The sequence below is a fragment of the Artemia sp. Qi Xiang Cuo genome, chromosome 13, assembly GCF_049724085.1.
Source record: "Artemia sp. Qi Xiang Cuo chromosome 13, ASM4972408v1, whole genome shotgun sequence".
Taxonomy (NCBI): domain Eukaryota; kingdom Metazoa; phylum Arthropoda; class Branchiopoda; order Anostraca; family Artemiidae; genus Artemia; species Artemia sp. Qi Xiang Cuo.
In genome coordinates, this window is record NC_142806.1 from 10,399,850 (window position 1) to 10,425,645 (window position 25,796).

Sequence of the window (25,796 nt, forward strand, 5' to 3'; positions counted from 1 at the left end):
AAGAAAATCCGGATACCTTTTCTTTTCTCCAGCGTCGTGAAAACAAAAGATGACCCGCGCAAGAAAATAAGGGAACAAGCGGCAAGGAAGTAGTAGGTGCTCCTGTCAAAATGGCTGGAATGTATGCTCCAACGACTGGGAACATTAGCCCGCTTTCTTGAAGCCCGATGTTACCAACAGTGTATATCCCTGGAAAATGACATACACATAGATTAACATACTGTTAAACATGTATATTGTCAACAAAATAAACTTTTGTCTTCTAACACTTCTGCTCAGACATACTAATTTAACTAATCTTGATTAAAACAAACCACAAAAATGAAGTAAGTATTAATTGAGTAAATTAGTTAAATTCAAGTTAAATCATTAGCTCAATTAAATTAAGTTTATTATTTGTTGAAATTAAGTAAATTAAGCATTAACTTAAAAGGGTGCTTTCTCTTTCTGCTTATTCAATACAATAAAATTATAGTGAAAAAATAAAATAATCAAATCTTCTTAATTAATATATTTTAGTCAAAATATCAAGACAATAAAATTGAAATAATTTCAAAAGTTTAACCGTATATTAGTGTCAAAAAGAAAGAAAGTCCTATACTCCTGTGTTGAACATGTGTTTTGATTACATTGGTTTATTTTTATGATGTGTTAATGTCAATGATTTATTTAAACCTTCTGTTCAAAATGAAATACAACTAGAGTAGTGCAAGTAACAATGATGGCATTAACGATCCAAAGGTAATAGCTCCATGCAGAGTTTCTAAAACTTCAAATAGTGAGACGAACGCTAATATATTTTTCTGCTCCTTGGTCAACGTTTCCGTCTCATAACCATTTTGCAGCCCTTCATGATGAATCAGATAGCCTACTTATTGAATGAGATGAACCTGAAGTCTCTCTCCCGCCTAAATAGATTTTCCCAAAACCAAAGTAGACAGAATATACCAGTAAGCTTATCGCAGATCATTTCTGGTCTTCGTGAACAAAAAGCTCCTCCCACTTATTTCTGCCTTAGCTTGTTTAGCCTGTTTCTGCATTAGTTTTATTTCCGTTTGTTTCAATGCACTTTGATGGAAACAGTCGGAAACTGTCTAGCATGTCTAACATGTTTATATCTGCCAAAACGTTCTCCGGAGCACTCGCACCCCTGTCCGGGTTTTTATAATGGGAGAGATAGAGAATGATCATACTGCTAATTATATAAACTGTGCCCAAAACAGACAAAAGAAAGCAAACGTAAAAGTGTTGAAAAAGAAGTCCCTCAATCATATTTTGATTTTCCTTCTTTTTTTACTTTAAATGCGGAAAGTCTCAACGTTGATAAAATGGGGGAACTTGAGTGTTATGTTCATGTAACCGGAGCTGATATTATTACAGTTACAGAAGTACACAAACAAAGTCCTGAACATCTTACAATACAAGGTTACAAACAATTTATCGAACTAAGACATCAGAATCATCCGTTGGGTAAGAAAGGTGGCGGCGTAGCGTGTTTCATACGTGGGCAGTTGGCACCGCGGGTTCTGCAGATTCCCCATACTGATGACGATATGAAATAATTTGGATTATGATTCGACCAAAAAAGCTTCCGAGATCTGTAACTGGTATTGTTATTGGAGTGTTTTATTGCTCACCTAGTATAGCATCTTTCTAAAAAAAGGTCTTGGCTGAAAAGTTAGCTTCGTGTATTGATTTTATTACTTCTAAGTACCCGAATGTTGGAATTTGCGTTACTGGTGATAAGAATGGTCTAAGAATTGAAAGTTTTCTCAGAAGTCAAGGACTCAAGCAAATAGTAAAGTTTCTGACTATTAAACTTGACTTAAGGCTCCTGCCGCGTTGGGGGCGGCGTAGAGAGCGTCGCAACTCTGCTCCTCCAGGCTGACCGGTCTGCTGCCATCAGTGGGGCCTCGTCGACAGCAATGTTAGCTATCTCAAGGAATTTGTTGAGGCTATCCTTCCACCTTGTCTGAGGTCTGCCCCTCGGGCGAGACCACCCATGAGCTTTAGCGTCAAAATCGTAGATTATTCGGGCTGGGGTGGCCGTCGGCGTACACAGGAGGTGTCCGAACCATCTGAGAGTACGGTGCACTATTTGGACGGAGAATGGCACTTGGGAGGTGAGTGCGAGCAACCTTGCGTTGCTTACAAAATCGTCCCATCGAAGTCCCTCAATCCGATGGAGCTGTTTCGTCTGGCAGACGTATATCATTCTTGATTTGAGAGGCCAGGTTTCCGCTGCATAGAGGAGGACCGAGCTTACGGATGCATTATAAATTCGTATCTTCGTGCGCCTAGATATATGCGGCATTCTCCAGAGATTGTGGAGCCTTCCGACGAAAGACGAGGCTTTTGAAACTCGACTGCACACCTCTTCCACTACAGAACCGTCATTAGACAGCACGGAGCCAAGATAAGTGAAGTTTTTTACAACCTCAACAGGAGCTCCGCAAACAGTTATGTTCTCAGGGGGCGAGACTGGGCGTGGGGGCTCAATTGCCATTATCTTCGTCTTAAGCCAGTTTATTTTCTGCCCCACTTTTGCTGCCTCTTCCTGCAGGACTTCCAGAGCGATAGTCAACTGGTCGATCGAGTCAGCAACGAGACCAAGATCACCTGCGAAGTCAGCGTCCGTCAGAACGCGATTTCCAAACTGCAGACAAAAGGGCGGGCGATTTGTTGTTCGTGTTAGGTGACATGGACACGAGTATCACGCAATTGAACCGTTGCGGGGCGGCGGCACACCCTTGTCGTACACCGGTTTTGATTCCGAATGTCGTGCTCCTTTTGCCGTTGACTTTAACGAAACTCATAGTCTTTTCGTAAGGCCTTTCAAACATCTTGCAGTATTTGTCCAGTAGAACAGTTGATCAAAGGATCAGTCAGAATGAGTCGTAATACATCAATTCAAATACAACCTTAAACTCTACAAAGGTTACATATGCTTTCCTCCTGAATTCCTTTGTCTTCTCAATTAACTGGCGCATGGTGAAGATGTGTTCGACAGTTGATCTCCCGGGCATAAGCCCCACCTGCTGGACTCTCCTCTTTCTTCCGAGGATACTTGTGCATCTATCCAGCAGGGTCACCGCAACGAGCTTTCCAGGCACTGAAAGTAGCTTTATGCCTCTCTAGTTCGAGCAGATGCTCTTGCTCCACTTTCTCTTCCATAAGGGCAGGATTATACCAGCTTGCCAGTCCTTCGGGATCCATTCTGTGCGCCAAACCACAGAAAACAGCATATGGAGCCAAAGTAGCATCGCCGGTCAGGCATAGTTCAGGAGCTCAGCAGATATTCCACATACGCCTGCCGCTTTGTTGTTCTTCAAACATTTTACTGCTGTGTAGATTTCTGATGACGTGAAAGGAGTCATGTGACTATTAAAGGTAAAACTAAACTCGACGTAATTTGCACAAATTTTTCAGAATATTATAATGAACCTCAAGACCTACCTCCCGTTGGGGGTTAAACCACTACATGATAAAGTGGACTCCGCTGCCTTCGTATAAAGTAAAATATGCCATTGAGAAAATTTCCTGGTGACCTCTTTCGGAAAGGGGTCTCTTAGGATTTGGAAATTGGATTACATTCGAGTCCTGGGATGAGGTAGAAAATTTAGAGTCCTCTGGTGAAAAAGCAAAATTTTTGCAAGGTAAATGAAGAAAATAATGTGAAGAATGCTTTCCTGAGAAAACGTTCAAGCGGTGCAACACAGATCGTCCTTACATAACCCCAGAAATTAAAGATTTGATTCAGTATAACAAGAGTAACTCTCACAGAGGTATGTTAGCCGTATCTGAAATAAGAAAAAAAGGTATCATCTTTGTGGGTTCATAAAGGGATTAAAATTGAAATTGCAACAAAAACGATTATTACATTGGGAAATAGCAAAAGCTGGTTGTAATACAAATGAGCTCATTTGATTGGAACTTGAAAGTTGTTATTCACTATTTAAGAGTCAAGTGATTGGAGGATACTAGCACCCCCCCCCAATCCATTTTTTTCAGTGACACTTCATATACAAGGGGTCGTTGTATAAACTTCAAAAGGGGCTCATTCAACTGGAAATCGAGATTCTAGTGCCCTTTTTAAAAGTAAAAAGTGATCAGAGGGAAATTAGCCCCCCCCCCATGCCCTGTTTCTCCAAATACATCCAATAAAAATTTTGAGGTAGCCATTTTGTTAAAAATCTTTTAATGATCATATAAAAAGGGGGCAAATATGGTTTTTATAGAAGGGATCCTTGTAAAACTTTAGAGAGAGGACAGAGAGATAGAATGAAAGAAAGAAAGAAAGAAAGAGAGAGAGAGAGAGAGAGAGAGAGAGAGAGAGAAAGAAAGAGAGAGAGAGAGACAAAGGAGAGAGAGAGAGAGACAAAAGAGAGAGAGATAAAGAGAGAGAGAGAGAGAGAGAAAGAGAGAGACCATACATGCAACCAAGTTTTTAGCACCCTTAAATAGAGCAAAAGTATATAATAGGTACACCAACTAGCAAACGATGTCATCCCCTCATTGCAAAGATGATCAATTTTGCTTATAATTCCCTCTCTTACTTTAAAACTGGCTTTTTCTATAATTAGCCATGGCTAATTGTAAAGAAAATAAAGTAATTGCGGGCATCATGCCATGGCTATTGTAGAAACAGATAATGGATTGATTTATCAGGTAACATTTTGTTATCAACGGCTATAACATCAATAGTGAGAAATATACAATTTTAAACTGTAAAAAACACTCTTTAGTGTCACTCAAAATGTAAAACAAATAAACTATAATATGAACTCCCAAAATCCAGCTGTTTCTCTCTATACAATGGAATATTTCAAGTGTTGATACAAATACTAAAGCAAGTCTATAGTTCTAATACTATCAAGATTGACGTGTACAAACTAATCATGAAATGTCCTTAAGAGCCAAAACGAGATTCAATCATTGGACTGAGCTCATTGTGCAGAAGTGATACCAAATTAACTGGGGAAAAAATAAATAAAACAAATCAACCATCCTAAAATGCTGTATTTCCTTCAATAAAATATTCTTAGTCAGTTTGCTTCTACTGTACCAAAACTCCTAATTGTTTTCTGTTTTCAGTAAAGCACTAGTTTTCTATAATTATATGAACATAGGGAAATACTATCAGTTGGTTCATTTGTGCACTAGTTTTATCAATGTAAATTATTAAGGTGAAGTATTAATTTTAGTTTGGCAACTTTGCTCTTTTCTTTACTTAGAAAAACTTTGTTTTTCTTTTATTAATAATGGGAAGTGTCAGGTGGTTTGGCTCCAACAACACATAGCACCTGGCCAAGGGCAGAGCATCAGGAGATTAGCACCTGCCCTATGCAGACCTTGCTGGTCTGTATGCAAAAGTTTGTTTATTTTACACGTTTTTGGCTTAGTAGAGCTCACATGAAATTTAAGTAAAAAGAGCAGGGGATTAAAAGGTGGAAGGGGGCGTGTACCCCTCATACACATAGTAATATATGTTTGTCTTTAAATTTTAATTCCGCTTATTTACAAATTAACAAAAAATTCTCTTCTTTAATGGCTATAAGGACAAGTTGTGAATGCATTGGGTTTGACCTCCAATGAAAAAGCCCTGATGTAAACACTTTAAAACCATTCTATTCAATTATTTGGTCAAAAGTATATGTTCCTTTAATGAAGGTTCTCATGACAGACTTCCAATTTCTAACTGCAAATTGCAATAGTCCTTTTTTAATGAATGCCTAAGGGCCACTCCCCTATAGAGTAAGTACAAAAGTTGACTAAAAATTTATTAAGTTGATATTTATACCCAATTGAAATGCAGTTAAAAATGAGCCATCAAGGAAGATGAAATGTAATTAGAGCTCTTGACTGGAGAAGCTGTAACAGCAGGATAGCCTGTGGCTGAGAAGGTCCCTTTTTGTTAAATTTTTTTTTTAAAGAAGATTTTATTTTCTTTTTTTCAAACCTTCTGCTTTGGTAAAAAATTAGAGATTTTTTTTTTCAAAAAACAGTTTTTCACAGAAAAGTAACCAAGAGAATAACAGGTTATTTCAATAGGGATTTCAAAAAAGTGAAATTTTTCTGCAAAAAGTGAAGGGCTATGTAAACAAAAGTCAAGCAGAAAGAGACTCAAGCAATAATTCAAAATCAAAACAAACAGATATCATTATCAAAGAAAAACTCACACCCAAAATGACCAAAAATTATGATAAATAATCAATTAAGGCTATACAAAAAACAAACATAAATTACCAAAAACAGGCCAAGGGCTAGTACCCCTAAGTCTGCTAAAGGATAGTGTCATTTCAAGCATTGTGTTTTCATTTGTCATATATAAAAAAAAAAAAAAAGAAAATAACCATATTAACCAAGATCACTAAAGAATTAATGAAAGTACATAGACTGTATATCATATAATACTTGTTTTTTGAAGTTTTGGAAACTTAGGATTTAAAAATTTTGTTAGGCCTATAATTGTTTGTGATAATCTCTGTTAATTTTAACGTGTCCCCCGGAGTCCCCGGCGGGAGGGCTGAAAGTTATGAACTTTACCCAATGTTAACATATAGTATTGGTTATTGGGAAGTGTACAGACGTGTTCAGGGGGAATTTTTCCGGGGAGGTGGGGGGAGTTGGTCAGGGGTTATATGGGAGTACCTTTCCATGAAGTAAGTTTTCATGGGGGAAGGGACATTGCAATGCAGGGGGCGTCGGATTTCCAATCATTATTAAAGAAAAAGATTAGAAATTAAATTAAAAAAAAAACAAGATTTTCAACTGAAAGTAAGGAGCAAAATCAAAACTTAAAACGAACATAAAATATTACGTATATGATTGGGCTCACCCCCTAGTCAATACCTCGCTCTTTAAGCCAAAGATTTTTTAGTACTTTCATAAGAGCTATTAATTCTAATTAACGGCCTTTGTGATTAAGGGGTCATTTTTAAAGAATTGGAACAAAATTCGAACTTTAGCTTTAAGAGCAAGGTATTGATTAGGGTGCGAATTGATTATAATACATAATAGCTTATATTAATTGAAAATTTTGATAAAACCAGGTGCAGAAACTTAGAAAAATGTATCTGCATCAAGAAACAAAACGGTGAAAAATGTACAAAGTAGTTTAAATCAAATTAATAGCATAGTTTTGATTTGGCCTATATAAAAACTCATTGGGAATAAATTACCTATTAAATCATAATCTAATGGAAATCTTCTGACTTAGCTGTAAATAAGTAATGTTAAAAAAAAGTTTAAAAGGAGGTCAAAGCACTGTATTTTTTTTTTTAAGATGATTTTTTTTTAAGAATTATCATGTTTAAAATACTATAATTAAAAGTATAGGTAAAACAGAGTCCACAAACTTGGAAGCGTTTATATGCAGCAATAAAAAAAGAAATACCCCCCCCCCCAAAAAAAAAAACAACAACAAAGCCTATACAAAATTTTTTTTAACAGAATTATTATAATAGTCTCGCATCCATCTAAAAATAATAATTTTAATGAATCGACTATCAAATATAAAGCCAATTGAAGACTTTTTAATTTTTTTCTTAAATAAAATGTCACGAAAATGATTGGAAGGCAAATAGCCCCTTTTTCCCGCCCATCAGTCCCCAAAACTCATCCAATCAAAATTTTGAGACCGCCCGTTTATTAAACGGAGTGTTAGGGCCTGGACATTAGGTATTTGAGGATAACAACTCCCCCATAGCTCTCGGGGCAAGGGTTTTACTTTAAGAATTCTCCGAATCCTTCCCATTATTTCTTATGGAAGGGATGCTTGTATAAACTTTGGAGAGGTCTCATTTGACTGAAAATTGAAATTTATAGTTCAATTTTTAAGATTCAAATGTGTTTGGAGGGTGGCTAGCCCCCCCCCCCCTCTCCTCCACGCTCTAAATGCCGCAGGTAAAAATTTTTAGATTAGCATTTTCTTAAAATAGTTCAAAGTTATGTCAACAAAAAACTCCGGTGTCGACACAGCCCACCAGGGCCCGGGAGTAGGCGTTGTAAGTAATGCCCTGGGGCATAACTTATTAAAGCTCGTATAAACTTTGGAAAGGTCTCATTTGACTGAAAATTGAAAGTTCTAGTTCACTTTTTAAGAGTCAAAAGAGATTGGAGGGTGACTAGCCCCCCCGCTCTCCTCCACGCCCTAAATGCATCAGATAAATATTTTGAGATAGACATTTTGTCAAAATAGTTCAAAGTTCTGATAACAAAAAACTCCGGTGTCAAAACAGCCCACCAGGGCCTGGGGGTAGGTGTTGTAAGTTATGCCGTGGGGCATAACTTATTAAAGAGGGTTTTTAACTTATGGGAAGGGGTTTTGTATGGGAAGAACACATAGGAAATCTATTATAATTATCCAATTATGAGGTTAAAATACATACCCTGAGATAGATGTAAAATTGCTTTGGCACACAAAATCCTATTAAGGTCAATTCCAAACAGTCGTGATCCCTTTGTGTCAGCAAGTGAAATGGTCTAAACCCCCTTATTGGAGCTATTTTTTCAATCCATTCATTGTTGTCAATCGCTGTCCAAAAGTTATGCAAGCTGTCTATTGTTCATATATAAGGTTTTTATCAAAGAGGTAATCGTATATACTTTGAAAAAAGCCTCATTCGATTTAAATTGAAAATTCTATATCCGTTTTTTAAAGTCAAGAATATTCGGACAGTAAGCACCCCCCCCCCTCCATGCCATAAAAACTTGAAATTTTTTGCGATAAAAAACGAAAAAAAATTAATTAAAAAACTATCATAAAAATAATTTTTTAAAATAAAATTAAAGGAAATTTTAAAATTAAGAACGGGATATAAAAATACATTTTAAAATTAAAAATAAACACGAACAGAAATTACCATTAAAGAATAAATGAAACCCAAAACGAAAAGAAATTAAATAAACAATCATAGCAAAAGACATACAACAAGTAATAATGTAAATGAATAAATATATTTTAAAGCGAGTAACGCTTAAATTGAATATGAAAATCAAACTTAAAACGAAAACAAATATTTTGCTATTAAAGTATAAATGAAACTTAAAACGAACAGAAATTAAATAACAATCAATGCGAACAAACATACAATATATATTAATTTAAATGAATAAATAAATCTTAAAACGAGTGAAACTTAAATTGAATATACTGTTAAATATACTGTTAGAATTAACATACTGTTAAACATGTATATTCTCAACAAAATAAACTTCTGTCTTCTAACACTTCTGCTCAGACATACTAATTTAACTAATCTTGATTAAAACAAACCACAAAAATGAAGTAAGTATTAATTGAGTAAATTAGTTAAATTCAAGTTAAATCATTAGCTCAATTAAATTAAGTTTATTATTTGTTGAAATTAAGTAAATTAAGCATTAACTTAAAAGGGTGCTTTCTCTTTCTGCTTATTCAATACAATAAAATTATAGTGAAAAAATAAAATAATCAAATCTTCTTAATTAATATATTTTAGTCAAAATACCAAGACAATAAAATTGAAATAATTTCAAATGTTTAACCGTATATTAGTGTCAAAAAGAAAGAAAGTCCTATACTCCTGTGTTAAAACATGTGTTTTGATTACATTGGTTTATTTTTATGATGTGTTAATGTCAATGATTTATTTAAACCTTCTGTTCAAAATGAAATACAACTAGAGTAGTGCAAGTAACAATGATGGCACTAACGATCCACAGGTAATAGCTCCATGCAGTTTCTAAAACTTCAAATAGTGAGACGAACGCTAATATATTTTTCTGCTCCTTGGTCAACGTTTCCGTCTCATAACCATTTTGCAGCCCTTCATGATGAATCAGATAGCCTACTTATTGAATGAGATGAACCTGAAGTCTCTCTCCCGCCTAAACAGATTTTCCCAAAACAGACAAAAGCAAGCAAACATAAAAGTGTTGAAAGAGAAGTCCCTCAATCACATTTTGATTTTCCTTCTTTTTTTACTTTAAATGCGGAAAGTCTCAACGTTGATAAAATGGGGAAACTTGAGTGTTATGTTCATGTAACCGGAGCTATTACAGTTACAGAAGTACATAAACAAAGTCCTGAACATCTTACAATACAAGGTTACAAACAATTTATCGAACTAAGACATCAGAATCATCCGTTAGGTAAGAAAGGTGGCGGCGTAGCGTGTTTCGTACGTGAGCAGTTGGCGCCGCGGCTTCTGCAGATTCCCCACATTGATGACGATGATGAAATGATTTGGATTATGATTCGACCAAAAAAGCTTCCGAGATCTGTAACTGGTATTGTTATTGGAGTGTTTTATTGCTCACCTAGTATAGCATCTTTCTAAAAAAAGGTCTTGGCTGAAAAGTTAGCTTCGTGTATTGATTTTATTACTTCTAAGTACCCGAATGTTGGAATTTGCGTTACTGGTGATAAGAATGGTCTAAGAATTGAAAGTTTTCTCAGAAGTCAAGGACTCAAGCAAATAGTAAAGTTTCTGACTATTAAACTTGACTTAAGGCTCCTGCCGCGTTGGGGGCAGAGTAGAGAGCGTCGCAACTCTGCTTCTCCAGGCTGACCGGTATTCTGATAATAATAGGGCCTCGTCAATAGCAATGTTAGCCATGTCCAGGAATTTCTTGAGACTATCCTTCCACCTTATCTGAGGTCTGCCCCTCGGGCGAGACCACGCATGACCAGCTTTAGCATAAAAATCGTAGACTTTTCGGGCTGGGGTTGCCGTCGGCGTACGCAGGAGGTGTCCGAACCATCTGAGAGTACGGTGCGCTATTTGGACGGAGAATGGCACTTGGGAGGTGAGTGCGAGCAACCTTGCATTGCTTACAAAATCGTACTACCGGAGTCCCTTAATCTAGTGGAGTTGTTTTTTCTTGCCGACATCGACCGCGCTGAAGATTTTTGATTTGATAGGCCAGGTTTCTACCGACCAGAAGAGGGCCAAGCTTACGAATGCATTATAAATTCGCACTTTCGTGTGCCTAGATATATGTGGCATCCTCCAGAGATTGTAGAGCCTTCGACGATAGACGAGGCTTTTGAAACTCGACTGCACACCTCTTCCTCTATAGAACCGTCATTAGACAGTACGGAGCCAAGATAAGTGAAGTTCTTTACAACTTCAACAGGAGCTGCGCAAACAGTTATGTTCTCACGGGGCGAGACTGGGCTTGGAGGCTCAGTTGCCATTATCTTCGTCTTAAGCCAGTTTATTTTCAGCCCCACTTTTGCTGCCTCTTCCTGCAGGACTTCCAGAGTGTTAGTCAACTGGTCGATCGAGTCAGCAACGAGACCAAGATCATCTGCGAAGTCAGCGTCCGTCAGAACGCGATCTCCAAACTGCAGACCAAAGGGCAGGCGATTTGTTGTTCGTGTCATGACATGGTCTATCTGGCAATTCAACAGTTCCGGGGCGACGGCACACCCTTGTCGTATACTGGTTTTGATGCCGAATGTCATGCTCCGTTTGCCGTTGACTTGGATGCAACCCACGGTCTTTTCGTAAAGCTTGTCAAACAACTTGCAGTATTTGTCTGATAGACGAGTTGGTCGCAGTATCAGCCAGAGTGAGTCGCGATCCACCGAGTCAAAAGCAGCCTTGAACTCCACAAAGGCTACATAAGCTTTCCTCCGGAATTCCTTCGTCTTCTCAATTAACTGGCGCATGGTAAAGATTTGTTCGACAGTGGATCTCCCGGGCATAAACCCCGCCTGCTGGACTCTCCTCTTTCTTCTGAGAATACTCGTGCATCTATCCAGCAGGGTCATAGCAACGAGCTTTCCAGGCACTGAAAGTAGCGTTATGCCTCTCTAGTTTGAACAGATGCTCTTGCTCCACTTTCTCTTCCATAAGGGCAGGATAATACCAGCTTGCCAGTCCTTCGGGATCCATTCTATGCACCAAACCGCAGAAAACAGCATATGAAGCCAATGTAGCATCACCAGTCAGGCATACTTCAGGAGCTCAGCAGATATTCCACATATACCTGCCCCTTTGTTGTTCTTCAAACGTTTTAGTGCTGTGTATATTTCTGATGACGTGAAAGGAGTCATGTGACTATTAAAGGTAAAACTAAACTCGACGTAATTTGCACAAATTTGTCAGAATATTATAATGAACCTCAAGACCTACCTCCCGTTGGGGGTTAGCTACCACTACATGATAAAGTGGACTCCGCTGCCTTCGTATAAAGTAAAATATGCCATTGAGAAAATTTCCTGGTGACCTCTTTCGGACAGGGGTCTCTTAGGATTTGGAAATTGGATTACATCCGAGTCCTGGGATGAGGTAGAAAGTTTAGAGTCCTCTGGTGAAAAAGCTAAATTTTTGCAAGGTAAATTAAGAAAATAATGTGAAGAATTCTTTCCTGAGAAAACGTTCAAGCGGTGCAACACAGATCGTCCTTACATAACCCCAGAAATTAAAGATTTGATTCAGTATAAAATTCAACTAAGGAAAGAAGGGAAAATAGGATACGCTAATGTGCTCCGCAACAAAGAATGTAAAATGCCAAAAACAGCGGTGGCTCAGCATTACCACAAAAAAATTGACTATCTTTTTGAATTACAGCCTAGCACGCAGTGTAAGGAAATGGAGCGAATTGTGGGAGAATCCCCCACTGCTGTTGATTTTTGCTTAAATTCTAAAGATGAAACAGTTGGTAGCCAGTTAAATGGTCATTTGACCAGAATACTTCAGTCTTTGCTGCCTCTTGATGTAAATAAAACGAACCAAGAGTATCAGAAAATTCCACATGATGGCGAACGTTTAACTACTATTTCTGTGGATCAAATTTTTAAGTAAAATAAAGAAACTTAAAGGAATTAGTACAACTCCCATAGATAATCCGATTGAACTTATAAAAGCATTTCCTAACAAATTGACTAAGCCACCAACGCAAAATTTTAATTGCATTTGAACTTCTTCAGTTTACCCACAAATATGGAAAACAGGGCATGTTACTCCAATCCCTAAAAAAGATACCGAACTTTATTTCGATGGTGTGAGGTCAATTACTTTGACCTCCCTTGTTCAGCAAAATATACGAAAGTTTTGTAGCAAATTGGCTAAAAGCTGAAGTTGACCCCTCCTTGATCCTCATCAGTAAGGTAACAGAAAGAATACATCAACATCACATTATCTAGTCAGTCTTTTACATTTTATTTTTAAGCATGTTGATGAGCCTGGTAAATGGCTAAACTTAATAACAATTGATTTTAAAAAGGGTTTCCTTTTGATTGATCATAACATTTTAATTTCTAAGCTTTTAATTGATTTTAGAGTGAATGTTGCTGTTTCGAAAATGATACAGAGTTTTTTAATAAATAGGTTCCAAAATTTAAAATATAAGAAGTCTTTCTCTGAACCCGAGCCTTTTTTTGTGGTGTACCTCAAGGTACCATTCTGGGTCCTATTATTTTTCTAGTTATGATCAATTATATCGCTAATGATTGTAAACATTCATTAAAAAGCTCAAATTTAAATTGAAAACTTGAAGACTAAAACTTCCAGTTCAAATATGAAAGTTAATGACAGTAAATCTTCAATTTTAACTATTTCATTTTAAAATTCTTTGAACCAAATTTTCTGCCAACTATCTCTGATTCTCTTAAAGTAAGGAAGATTAAACTCTAGAGAGTTATTATTACCAGTGATTTAAAATGAGAAGCAAACACATCCAGTCTAGTAAAAAAGGGGAATACTGGGCTACATATGCTCAAGCTTATGTCGAAAGAAGGCACCCCTCCAGATAACCTCCTCCGAATATTTACATCTTTTATTAGCCCAATTCTGGAATATGCAGCTACTGTATGGCATTTTGGACTGACGACTGAGCAAAGTCCCAGGCTCGAAAGAGCTCTAATAATAGTATCAAAGCAGGCAGAAATGTCTTATGAAGAGCTACTGACAAAGTTTAAAAGATCCGCCCAAACCACAAAATTCTTTGCCTCCCACAACCCATAACAAAACGACTACCGCGCAGGCCTGCAGTGCCTGTTGAGAAACTTCAGCTGGTACGCTGTGCCCATCAGCGGTTAGCAAAAAGTTTTATGCCTAGTTTTGTAAATATGTACAACAAAAACTTCTAAATTTTGACTCATCATATTTTTTATGTATTTTCATTAATTTTATTGTTTTCTATTTATTTTTAATTTTGACTTTTTAACTAAGTGTTAAATTTTTTTTAATGTATTTTGTACAAAAAAAATTATGTTTGACGTGAACGTCACGCCTTTTTTTGGACGTAAAATTCTAATTCGGCGATCATGTTGTGATAGTAATTTTTAAAATAAAATTCTATTCTATTCATTCTATAACAAAAAAAAAATCACAGCAAATTTCCTCCCCCAGAATTGGGGAAAAAAATTGTGTTTTGGTAACTTCATTATCAATATAGAAAATATTCTAATGCCCCCCCCCCCCTAGATCCTGAAATAACTTTTTCGTATCTTCATGAAAAAAATTGGAAAAATCCCTGTCCTATGGCAGCTACATTTTCGTGAACTGGTCAAATTAGTACCACTGGCAATTGCACCTTGCTACTATGTCGAATTTTGAGGCAATAAGAAGAATAGAAAAAATTGATGATTCTCTTGTACAAAAATTTGAGCTACTTAAAAAAAAATGTTTTTGAGCCGAAACATTTTTGCATTTATATTCATTATTTACCTATCCCTATAAAACTTGCATCACAAAACCAAGTACAGGCAGAAACTAAACAGAGGATTATTCCTCATTAATTTGTCTCAAAAAGACAAATTAATGAGGCATAAATAATACAAAAATGATAAATATAAAACATGACCTTGTGTAAGAACAAACTACGGATTTCTCTAAGAATTTTGATAAACGAATAGATTTAGAATTTCTTACTAACCTTTCAGAAAATAAGTGTGGGTTCACTGAGCTAAAGAGTATGGGTAACTTGCAAATATGAAAAATGGCACTAGTGTTGACAAAAAATCACCAATGCCATCTAGTATTTACGGTTTCTTCGAATTTTTTCAAGGTTGGTAATTGTGTTGTTTTTGTTTTTCCGAAACTGAGATCTGGCACTTATTACTACATTAATATGGGTTGTGTAGTTGTGTAAAATAAACAACTAAACTAATAAAACTAAACTTGCCTTACTATTATATGGACAGAATTCCAAAAACGCCAAATGCTAGATGGCGTTGGTGATTTTGTTGACACTACCGCGTTTCTACTCTTATAAGTTGTACTCTATACTCTTTATAGAGTACACTTTAGTTGTACTCTATTAAGTACTCTATCTTTAAGTTGTACTCTATTGTACTCTTATACTCTTTGCCTTAGACTCAGAACATATTAATTATTTATTAACATTTTATGAGTATTAAACACACACATGAACCACTTCAAGAATAAGTTTGTATCTAATTTTATAGACGCCTTGAGGTTAATTTTGCAACTTTTAACGTTTTATTTGTTACTAAACCTCATATAGAGAAATATTTATATAATTAGGGCGAAAAGAAGCAAAAAAAACAACAACTTCCTAACAATCCAAATTTTTTTATTTTGCCATTTGTGTTTTAAGAGATCAACTGAAACAATCAACTGAAAAAAACTGAATGAATGAAAGTAAATTACACAAATTTAACTAAAATCGTTTTCTTGGGAAGTATTTTTTATGCCATTAAATAATAAAATTAACCTCAAAGACTGCAAAAGGATGGGTGATTTAATTTGCATCTTGACCCACCCCCTTTTATCATTAAAAATATCTTGTATACAAGGAAAGTTGCACCCCTCCTCCCTTAAACCCCTGCTCTTTATGCCTAAGTTTTATTGCAGCTAAACTGAGACCATTTGTGAATGCTGCAAATATAGCCACTTGGTAGTTGAAAGTGTTTAACTTACCAATTGCTTGTCTATACACTTGAAGTAAACATTTGGTTTTTTGAAGCCCTTGCACATCAATAAGCCATTCCACTCTTTAGTGCTGTGTGAAAATACATTTTATTCCATTTCACTGCCCCAGTCTTCGAGCATCTGTTCTTGACGTACTGGTGAAAGAAATCCCTAAGTACAGACACAATAGCGTAAATGGCAGAGGTTGAGGGGCGGGGTAGCCCCCTTATATATGAGATAAATTCCATTGACTTTAAGTTGAAATATCGCTCTTTATTTCGTTTAAAGAACTTGTCTTTAAAAACTTCCTTTCTCTTTTTTAATTCCGTATCTGGGGTTATCCTAGATATAAGGAGACTAACACCTCACAGCCTCCATTCTTTATATTACTTTCAACTTTTACACGACGATGCTGAAAAAAGGGCTTATTTATTGAATTATCTTTTCGAAATAAAAGGATCTTTTTCAATATAAACTATCGTTTCCGCAGTACAAAGAGTTTCCATACCCTTGGCAATCATACTGCACGTTCAATCCTCAATTCATCAGTACCTATTTTCTTCTAAATTAAAGGAGACGAGATTAAACTCATAATAATCTGAATACCACTTAATTTATCTGAAGCACCTCTCACTCAAGTTTGAAAATATGGGTCTAAAATTTTCCTGAGGCCTTAGGACCCACCCCTCCCCCCTCCAAAAAAAAGAAAGAAAAAGCAATCCGCTGAAATCTGCCCTAATAGGATCCCCTGGGCCGGCTCCCTTGGGGGCCACCCTAGCTGAGTAGATGCCTTGCTGGACTTATAATCCTATGTCCTTCGGGCGAGGGTCCGAGTCTTGATGTAGCACATCCTTTGGATTGGGTGGGGGACTACAGTGTAACTCTGCGAGTTCAACCACCTTGAGTCTGGGGAACTCACGGTTAAAAAAATTCCCACGCAACATCGGTCTTGAATGCCAGGTGAGGCAGAAAACGCGTGGTCCAGCTGCAAGAGGCAGAGAGAAGAGATCTCCCCTAAGAGCTGCTGTGCAACTATGTAATGCTGCATAACTGTTAGTTTTATTGCATAAATGATCTACATTAACAATACAATTTTTATGGACTGCATGCATGATCAGGGACAAGTGTCTAACCGCGCACCTGTTTAGCTTCCAAAACTGGGAGGCAATTTAAAAACCCTTTCAATACTTACTGAAATTTCAGCTATTTAGCATTTCGGCGCTTTTCGGGCTGAAATTCTTGGTTTTGCAGCAGAAAATAGCATTCTGAACCCTATTCAGATACACGTCAAATTCTGTGCATTTTTGTGTTAATGTCAATTTTGTTAATGTTTGTGTTTTTACCCTTCAGTTTCAGGGTTACACATTTTGATATATGAATGACCACATTATGAGACGTTTTGGGCTAGACATACAGTTCGGCTTATTTAGGCCACTGATTTTTGTAGTATTTATTTATTTCAAAATCAAGTAGCATATAAAATACATAAATGAAATTCCCAAAAAAAACTTCAACACATGAAACAGGATTGATTTATAATATGCTTACTAAAAACTGAATAAAATACGTAAAAAACAGCAACAAAGTACCGAAAATTATCTAATTCTAAAAAAAAAGGGAAATGGTTGTGCACAAAGAAAATATTTTAGACTTACGATAAAAATTATCTATCTTAATCCTAGCTAATTCCAACGGCTCTTTTATTTTAAATCTAAAAACTAGTGTTACTAAAAACAATTGGAAACCAAGTAAAAATTTACAATATTCAAAATAGCAAATGAGAAATGGAGAAAAATTGCAGATTTTAAATCCTGAAAAAGAAGGGTAGGATAGAGAACAAGCGGGAGGGTATCTGCATCAAACAGAGAACCTAAAATATAACTATTAGCTTCCTAGTTTGTTCCCCATGATAATTTATAACATAATTTCGTCACCATTTTAAAACAAGGTGCATAATTTTTGTTGAACAGTAACTTTTTAGATACTTTATAGATACTTTTTTCAGCCTTTCTTAGCAGTTTGTATTTTGTTTGTCTTTTTTTTGTTCAATAAATGTATTCCTTATATCTCTATTTCTATATAAATTGTTTTTAAATGCTTTAGAAAATCATCTAACCTTTTCCAATATACTATATGCTAGGCATGAGGCCTAGACTGGCCAGAGAAATGACTTTTGTATAATATTAGGTAAATAATGCAGAGGGTGAGAGGTAATCTTGGCATACCCATGGACATATAAAGACTCTTACCTTTGGGTTAGAAACCTTCAATGTGCGCCATTCCCTCTGAAAGTCCTTTTAAAAGTTGGCTTCTCGAACATAGTATGGCATATAGAAGAGGTCATATATGAGAGACAGGCCAAAAAATCCACAGAAAGTAGTGAGAAAGCAGGCCATATGTTTTAGTCTTCCTAAGTATAACAGATGAAGTCCAAACAGACCACCAATGAATAAAAGAATGTATGCAATCACTACATTCGTCACGATCTAAAACAAATAGAAATAATCAAACAAACAGTAATCATGGAATAATGAAAGAAAGAAGATTTATCAGAAAAAAAAAATCATTCTTGGACTATTTCCAACATTTATGGAGGGGGCTTCAGAATGAATTCAGGGGTATAGACCCCTTTCCCAGTCCCTGTGTACATTTCTGACTATTTTATTTACTTTAATAATATTCCACATTGTATTATTAAACCCAACTCTAAGACACCGCAGAAATTGAAATTTGTCACAGAATTTAGAAATGACTGTATTTTCCCAAATAAGGCAAGAAATGCAAGCCAGCCATCAAGCAGAAGAAACATGAATAAACAACCAGCAGAAATATATTGCACAAAAAGGTTTTTTTAGACAGTTCAGCAAACTATACTAAAAGAAATTCCATGGTCATGTACTGCCTTGGAGAAAAACATAGAAGCTATAACATGTAAAAGTATTATGCTTCTACTGCAAATTCATTGTATTAAGTTGTTACACTACAACAAGGAATAATTAGTCAATAAATTAGCATTGACCTAGTATAAGGTGATGTGTCTCCCATGTTTATGTACTGTGCTATTTTTTCCTGGGATCATTTACAGTAGACACTTGTACAAATTTAGGCTACGTTTTTTTACCCTAAATCTGAGTTCTAGAGCATTTTTTAAGAGCAGAAGCCACTCAAAAGATTTCTGTTGTATATGTCTCCACTACAGCATTGTACATAGTTTAGACAATTAGTATTATAATTATACACATTTAGTATTAGTACTACAAAAATATTACACAATAGTTTATGACAAGTGTAGTGACACAATTAATAGGGACCCAAAATTATGCAAATAGCCTAATATTATTTTTCCTTTAAAAGCTTCTTTTTGGTCTGAGAGTCCTTTTTTCTCCAAAAAGCAGCATTTTTATACTATTTCTCTGTGTTACCTTAACCTGGTACTGAACAGTCAGATACTTTAGCCTATTTGACTGCATCAGCATCTTCAGACTGGGTTCAGAAAAGAAAAATACATGTTATTTGTCTCTAGCAGTATTTTTTTCTATCAACTTTACAGGGTAAAAAGATGCCAGGAGGGGAGAAAAAATATTTAGAGATGAGTTGACTGAAGGACGAGATTCTGTATGTAGTAAATATGCCATTTCTAGGAAAAGAAATCCTTTTTTGATCTAACAGTTTTTACCCTTGGTTTCTTTTTCTTCTTTGACAGGAGTGATTTTTTCACTTCTGACCAGAGTTTACACTGTAGAGTGATTAGGTGTTTCTCGCCTTTTTAAAATATTTTCTGCTTTGTCATGACTTCAATCACTAGCCAAGGAATCACGTGCCAGACCTGAGATCTTGTGCAACATTTTTTTAAAATCCTTCCCAGAGCCCCAATTGTATACTGAAGAGGACGCACAATCCGCAGCAAACGGTACAATATTTTTTTTTAGCAAGGGGTAGAGCAGACTAGAACAAATAAGCAAACAAGATACCAAGACCGTAACCTGACATTAAGGAACGACCCCTGTAATAGTCCATTCCATGACCCAATTGTCAATGTCTAAGAGTAGCAACATAGCAATCAATATCAGGAGAAACAAAAGTACTTTCCAATAGCTACCTCTTTGTTTAATTAATTAAAAAAAAAACTTTTTCCACTAAACAGAACTCCATTAAACAAAAAATAAGCAAAAATAAAATCAAATAATCTACCAAGCATTAAACTACCACAAATCAGCATCAATAAATAAATGAAATCCAAAACAAACAGAAATTACAATAGATAACCGAGTCAAACTCAAAACAAGCCGAAATTAACATAAGTTGTGCACAAAACCCTATGCCTTCCCAAGGCCAGAACAAAATTTGCACTTTACTGAAAAAATACAAATGACTGTCTATTGTCAGTTTAATATACATATACTGATATTTAGTAATCAAAATGTTAATATTATTTGATTTACAAAAATTATAAAGTTAAAACATAATTTAACTCTGTTAATTTTAAATTATTTATTGCAATTTCTGGTCATTTCTGGTTTTTTATTCATTGATAGATATTTCTAGTATGTTTCATTATTTGTTTTAATCTATGCTTATGTTGCGTTTCCTTTAATTCATTGATATAAAATAATCTTTGTTTTATGCATGAAATGTTATTTTGCTTTGTAGCAGATTGTCTCTGTTGTAATTTGGCTCTTTACTTTTCCTTGGAAAATTTCTTCAAAAAAAAGCTATCTAAAATTCTTTTTTTTTATATTTAAATTGACAATAATTTTAAATTTCTTAACCACTGAAGGAATCAAGCAGCCAAAGCCAACCACAACCTTGGTCGGATCAAAAATTTTCTGACAAAACACCAACCAAAAGTTATCAAGAAGCTTTACACAGCCCAATTTTGTCCCCATCTTGAGTTTGGCATGTTGGTTGCCAACCTGCATTTTAAGTGTGACATGGAGAAACTTCAGAAGATCCAGTGTAGAGCAAAAAAGCTCCCTTTGGCCAAACAATAAATCTCTAATGAGTTTTGACTGGAAAAGCTTGACCTGCCTACCCTGTGGAAGGAGAGATGTCATCCTAGCATTTAAGATGATGGCCAGTGACACCATTAAACCCATTTTTGATTGCAGTGAATACACCAAAACATGAAGAAACCCCATAAAATTGCATCAAAAGTTTAGAAGAAAGCATGAAAAATTCAATTTCTTCACTGATTGTGTTGTTCCTCAGTGGAACTTACTTGGCAAATCCACCGTGTTAGCCAGATCAGCTGACAGATTCAAGATTGCTGTTGACCATGATTGGAGCAGCAAGTCATGGAATACACTGTGGGATGAGCCAGTATCATTCAGCAGGGTCTCTTAGGTGTGAACACCAAGTTATGGCAAACATATGCAAACTGCTACTTGTCACCCTCTACCACCTGGCACACTCATCCTAAATTGCTGTTGTGCCATGGCCTCAACTTTAAACTGTCCAGGTAATGGCTAGTGAAGACTAGTCATACATCTGGGTGCCACTACTGAATGGGTTTAAATTCCAGAGCTTACACTGTCAGAGCCACCCACCCCTTTTAGCCCTCAAACACACCTGGCTGGCAACACATCTTGTGACACCCAAAAATGAAACCAAATTGTCCTGTATGTACTTAATAGATTAAGAAAGATTAAAAAATTAAATAAGATTTAAAATGTAAAGATTATTACAAAATTAAAAGATTTAGAAACAAAAAGATTAAAAAAAGAAATGAGTAGAATGTATAAATACATAAATCAAAAATTATACAAGGAAGAAGTATTTAAGAGATGATGCCAACAATCTGGGAGAGGGACAATATTGGGATTATGTTTTTTTGTAGGACTACAAATTGTATGGAAAATTATTAAAATAAGCTTTGTACAATAGGCTAAATAGCAAAACAAGAGGAAAAGAAAGAGTTAGGAATAGAAGCAGAACAAGCAAGGCAGGTTAAGGGGGGAAACTAAGAGCAAAAAGAAAGTTTGATATTTGTCCAGAGTAAACGACAAAAGCACATGTGATCATATATCCCCTGAAAGGTAATATGGTATGTAATGTAGATCAAGAATGTTGACAAAACAGGGGTTTTTTGTTAATCTTTCTTTATTGATGATTAAATCATTTGCTTAGTTCTTGTAGTGATCTAATACCTACAAATGTATGCTTTTTCATGTTTGCAAGGTCCCTGGATCCAGAAGGTCCCATTTCCTATCTGAAATTCTACAAAACTTACTGATTATTGAATAATTCTAGATGGACTTTTTATCATCAAATTCAAAACCATAATTTACCTTTTAAGTAGGCCTATTTCTGCAGATTTTGAAAGTCTTAGAAATTTTGCCAAAGTTAGGCTGATGTTTATTTGAATTGATTTAATAGCAAACAAAGAAGTAATATTAACTGCAACAGATTACAGGAGAATGGATTGACTATAATCTATATAATTTGTGCTATATATTTGCACATCAGGAGGGGGTAAAGTAAAATAATTTACTTCTAGGAACAAAATAAGCAAGTAGGTTATTATATAAGCAGTTAAGTTAGGAAAATGAAACCTTCAGGAATGGGTCTACAGACTCAAGTATGTCCCAGGAGGGTATTTTGATGTACCTACCTCAATCTCTACTCTCTTTAGAGAGCAGTGACCTTTGACAACATTAAAAATCTTTGTGGTATGAAAGTGAAACCTTGCAAAGCAGGTCTTCTGCTTAACTGAAGAACAAGAAAACTATTTTTAGCTTTACTACAACTTCACTCAATCCAAATTTATGAGGCTTCAAAGACCTGCAGATAGACCAGCTAGAAATATAATTGAAACTTTTAACAGAGCTAATTTGATTAGAAATTAAAAGTTATAGTGCTCTTTCTAAAAGTCAAAAGACATTAGAGTGCAAGTAGCCCTCCTCCCAAGCCTATTCAATGTTGAAACATCTACTCTAAACTTTGAGACAGCTATTTTATTCATAAATGTAGAATGCTCTAGTTACTATGTAGGGATATTGAGTAGCATGTCAACATCCCAGAACTGCACATATGGCTCACTATGCTTTAAAACTAGGCTAAATTAAAATGGGTGTATATGTATGACCATTCCATTACACAAGGAGCCATGTTAAGAAAAAAAAATCTTATTTCTTAATATGCAAAATAATTCTAGTTGACATATTTTGCAGGGGGAAAATCTTTATCATTACTTCTTTCAGTGTTGTACAATTTCTTTAAACAAAATTTTTCACCATCCATTGACAGTTTCAAAGCCAATCTCGATAAGGAATGGGAAACCAAACTATGGCTCACGCAATGGGATGAAGATGATGTCCCGCGGCCCTATCATCACTAACTGGCGTACACTGGACTCGTCCATATCGCTAGCAAGTGCGATTTAAGGTAATTTAAGGTAAAACTGTGAAAAATAAACAGATTTGACTGGATTTATCTGTTCTCAAATAATCTATATATGAAAGTTAAACAATCACTGTTGTCTACCAAAATAATATAAATAGGCAAATATTGACAAATCCTAGGTTAAGGTTATATTAGCTAGACAGCCCTTAGGTGTTTGTTTAATAAACAATTTTCAAGAAACAAGGGAAATAGTGAGGTTAAAGGTCCCTCCCCTGGAAAATAAGTTAACTAGGATTAATTTGCATTTTATGAAAGAAGAATTGTTTTCTTAACATGTCTCTTTATGTAATGGACGGGCCATACATGTACACCTAAACCTGGATTGCATGTAATTCAAATGCGACAGGATGGTTGAGTAAAGTTGATTCTTCAGAAGTTGATCGTCATGAATGTTTCTGATATTTTGAAAAATTTGATAGATTTTAACAAAACTTTGCACACAGCTGTGATATAGGCACAGATTATCAGAGTTAAAGTGAAAATTTATTATTTTCATATTCAGAACATTTTGAAAAAAATTTTGAAATGACTTAAAAGTCAATTTAAATACAGTTGATATCAAATTAAACACCAAAAAAAAATGATAGAAGATGACAAGGTGTTAGTCACGGAGAGAACTTACTAGGACATAAGAGATTAGAATAAGGTTAAAACAGTAGACTAGCTATACAATACTTTCAGGGTGTTTTGGGCCTTGGATTTCCTTTTGAAATTTAAATGCTCCTAAAATAACCACTTTCCAAGATAGGCCGCTTTTGGTAAAAAATAGATTATCTATAATTTTTATTATGAAAATATGTCCTTCATCTTGGACCCTGGGGGGGGGGAATAGGGTGCAATCGAGGGCGCAACAACAAGAGCACTGTTCACAAAAATACCACCTCTTGATAATATACGTATGCTCTCAAGTGTGGTTTAAAAGTTTGTGTTTAGTGTTATGGACTAGGCACGAAGCGTAAGCGGTTTGCCCATTCGGGGGGGGGGGTATATATTCTATGAATAGGCCCATTTTGTAGCACTAAGATCTTAAATCTTTCTGCAAAGATTTTTGTTTTATAACTCATCTTTGTTCTAAGATCTAACAGCTGACTGATGTTAATGATTTTGCTATATAGAACAATGATGAGAGAACTTTGATGATATACTCATCATTGTGCTCAGACCACTCATCAGAGCAGAATTGGTCAATATCTACAAAATCATATTATTGAGTTAGGAATAAAGTGAATACACCATTTGATGCCTTTTTTTATGCTGATTATGAATATAATAAGCATTTCTATTGGAAATGAATTTGTCCTTCATCTTGGACCATGGGGGGGGGGAATAGGGTGCACTGTAGGGAGAACAACCAAGATGATTGGAACCAGACATCCACCCGATGTCATATATACGAATAAAGTGATGGTTTGAATACCCGTTTGTTTTACGTGCTATTGAGGCTTAACTAAGCTGTAGAGGTGTCACCCTTCGGCGGTGGCGGTCTATAGTCGATGAATAGGCCAATGTTGTAGCACTTAGATCTTATATCTGTCTGAAAATATTTTTGTTTTATAACTCATATTTGTTCTAATATCTAACAGCTGACTGATTTTAATGATTTTGCAATATATAACAATGATGAGAGAAATTTGATGATCTACTTATCACTGTGCTCAGACCACTCATCAGAGCAGAATGATGAAAAATGTGTACATTAACTGACAAAAGATTTAAGATTTAAGCACATTGATTAGTAAAAAAACAGCCCTAATATACAAGCCCTAAGAAATTCAAATTTTACTGACGCCCCTAGGTCCTAGCCTAGACCACCCACCATGGGGGGGGGGATAGGGTGCAATGTATGGGAAATAAACATGATGATTGGAAACAGATAACCACCATAGGCTATGGCTAATATGGAAGTAAAGTTCATTAGTGACACAAATGAATGTGTAGGCCTATTTGGTTTGGGGATGCAATTCTAGGTAGGCCTATATATTTGCACATTAGGGGGTGAGGGGATATATTCTATGAATATACACATCCTAAGAAATTCAAGAATGTCTTAGAAAAAATGAAAATAGTGAATATACAGGCTCTCCCACTGTATACCGCGTTAACTCTGAGTATTATGCATGGTATGCAGTAAAAATAGTTTTCTTAATATGTTTTCTTATGTCAAGCTGGACAACTAGGCTTAATAGGCCTACTGGTTCGTCAATTAAAATATTTGTATTTAGGCTACATACACTGTCAAATTAGCCACCTAGTGGTATCCCTGCCAATATAAAATAATCTACCAAGTTCAATAGACAGGGAATTATCAGGTCCCTGATAATAACTTGCACCAACTACTCGTCAATACTCGTGTCATCCTTCTTCAGCAGTGTAAAGGAGGTAGATCCTGTTCTTGTATAATCACTAAATACAAGTGTGTAGGCCTATTAAACTTATTATACAATACAACATACTATATGATTTTTTCAATATTTAAAAAAAATTAATATAACTGAAAATACCTTGCAATAACTCCTCACAGCTTAA

At 35.6% G+C, this 25,796-nt stretch overlaps 1 long non-coding RNA gene across 1 annotated transcript; it reads right to left on the reverse strand.

Moving 5' to 3' along the window:
- On the reverse strand, nucleotides 1-25,796 carry LOC148944931 (uncharacterized). Its single transcript, XR_016142744.1, has 3 exons — nucleotides 25,772-25,796; nucleotides 18,119-18,355; nucleotides 1-189 (listed from the first exon to the last, which is right to left on the reverse strand). It is a non-coding gene; the product is annotated as an uncharacterized LOC148944931 (long non-coding RNA).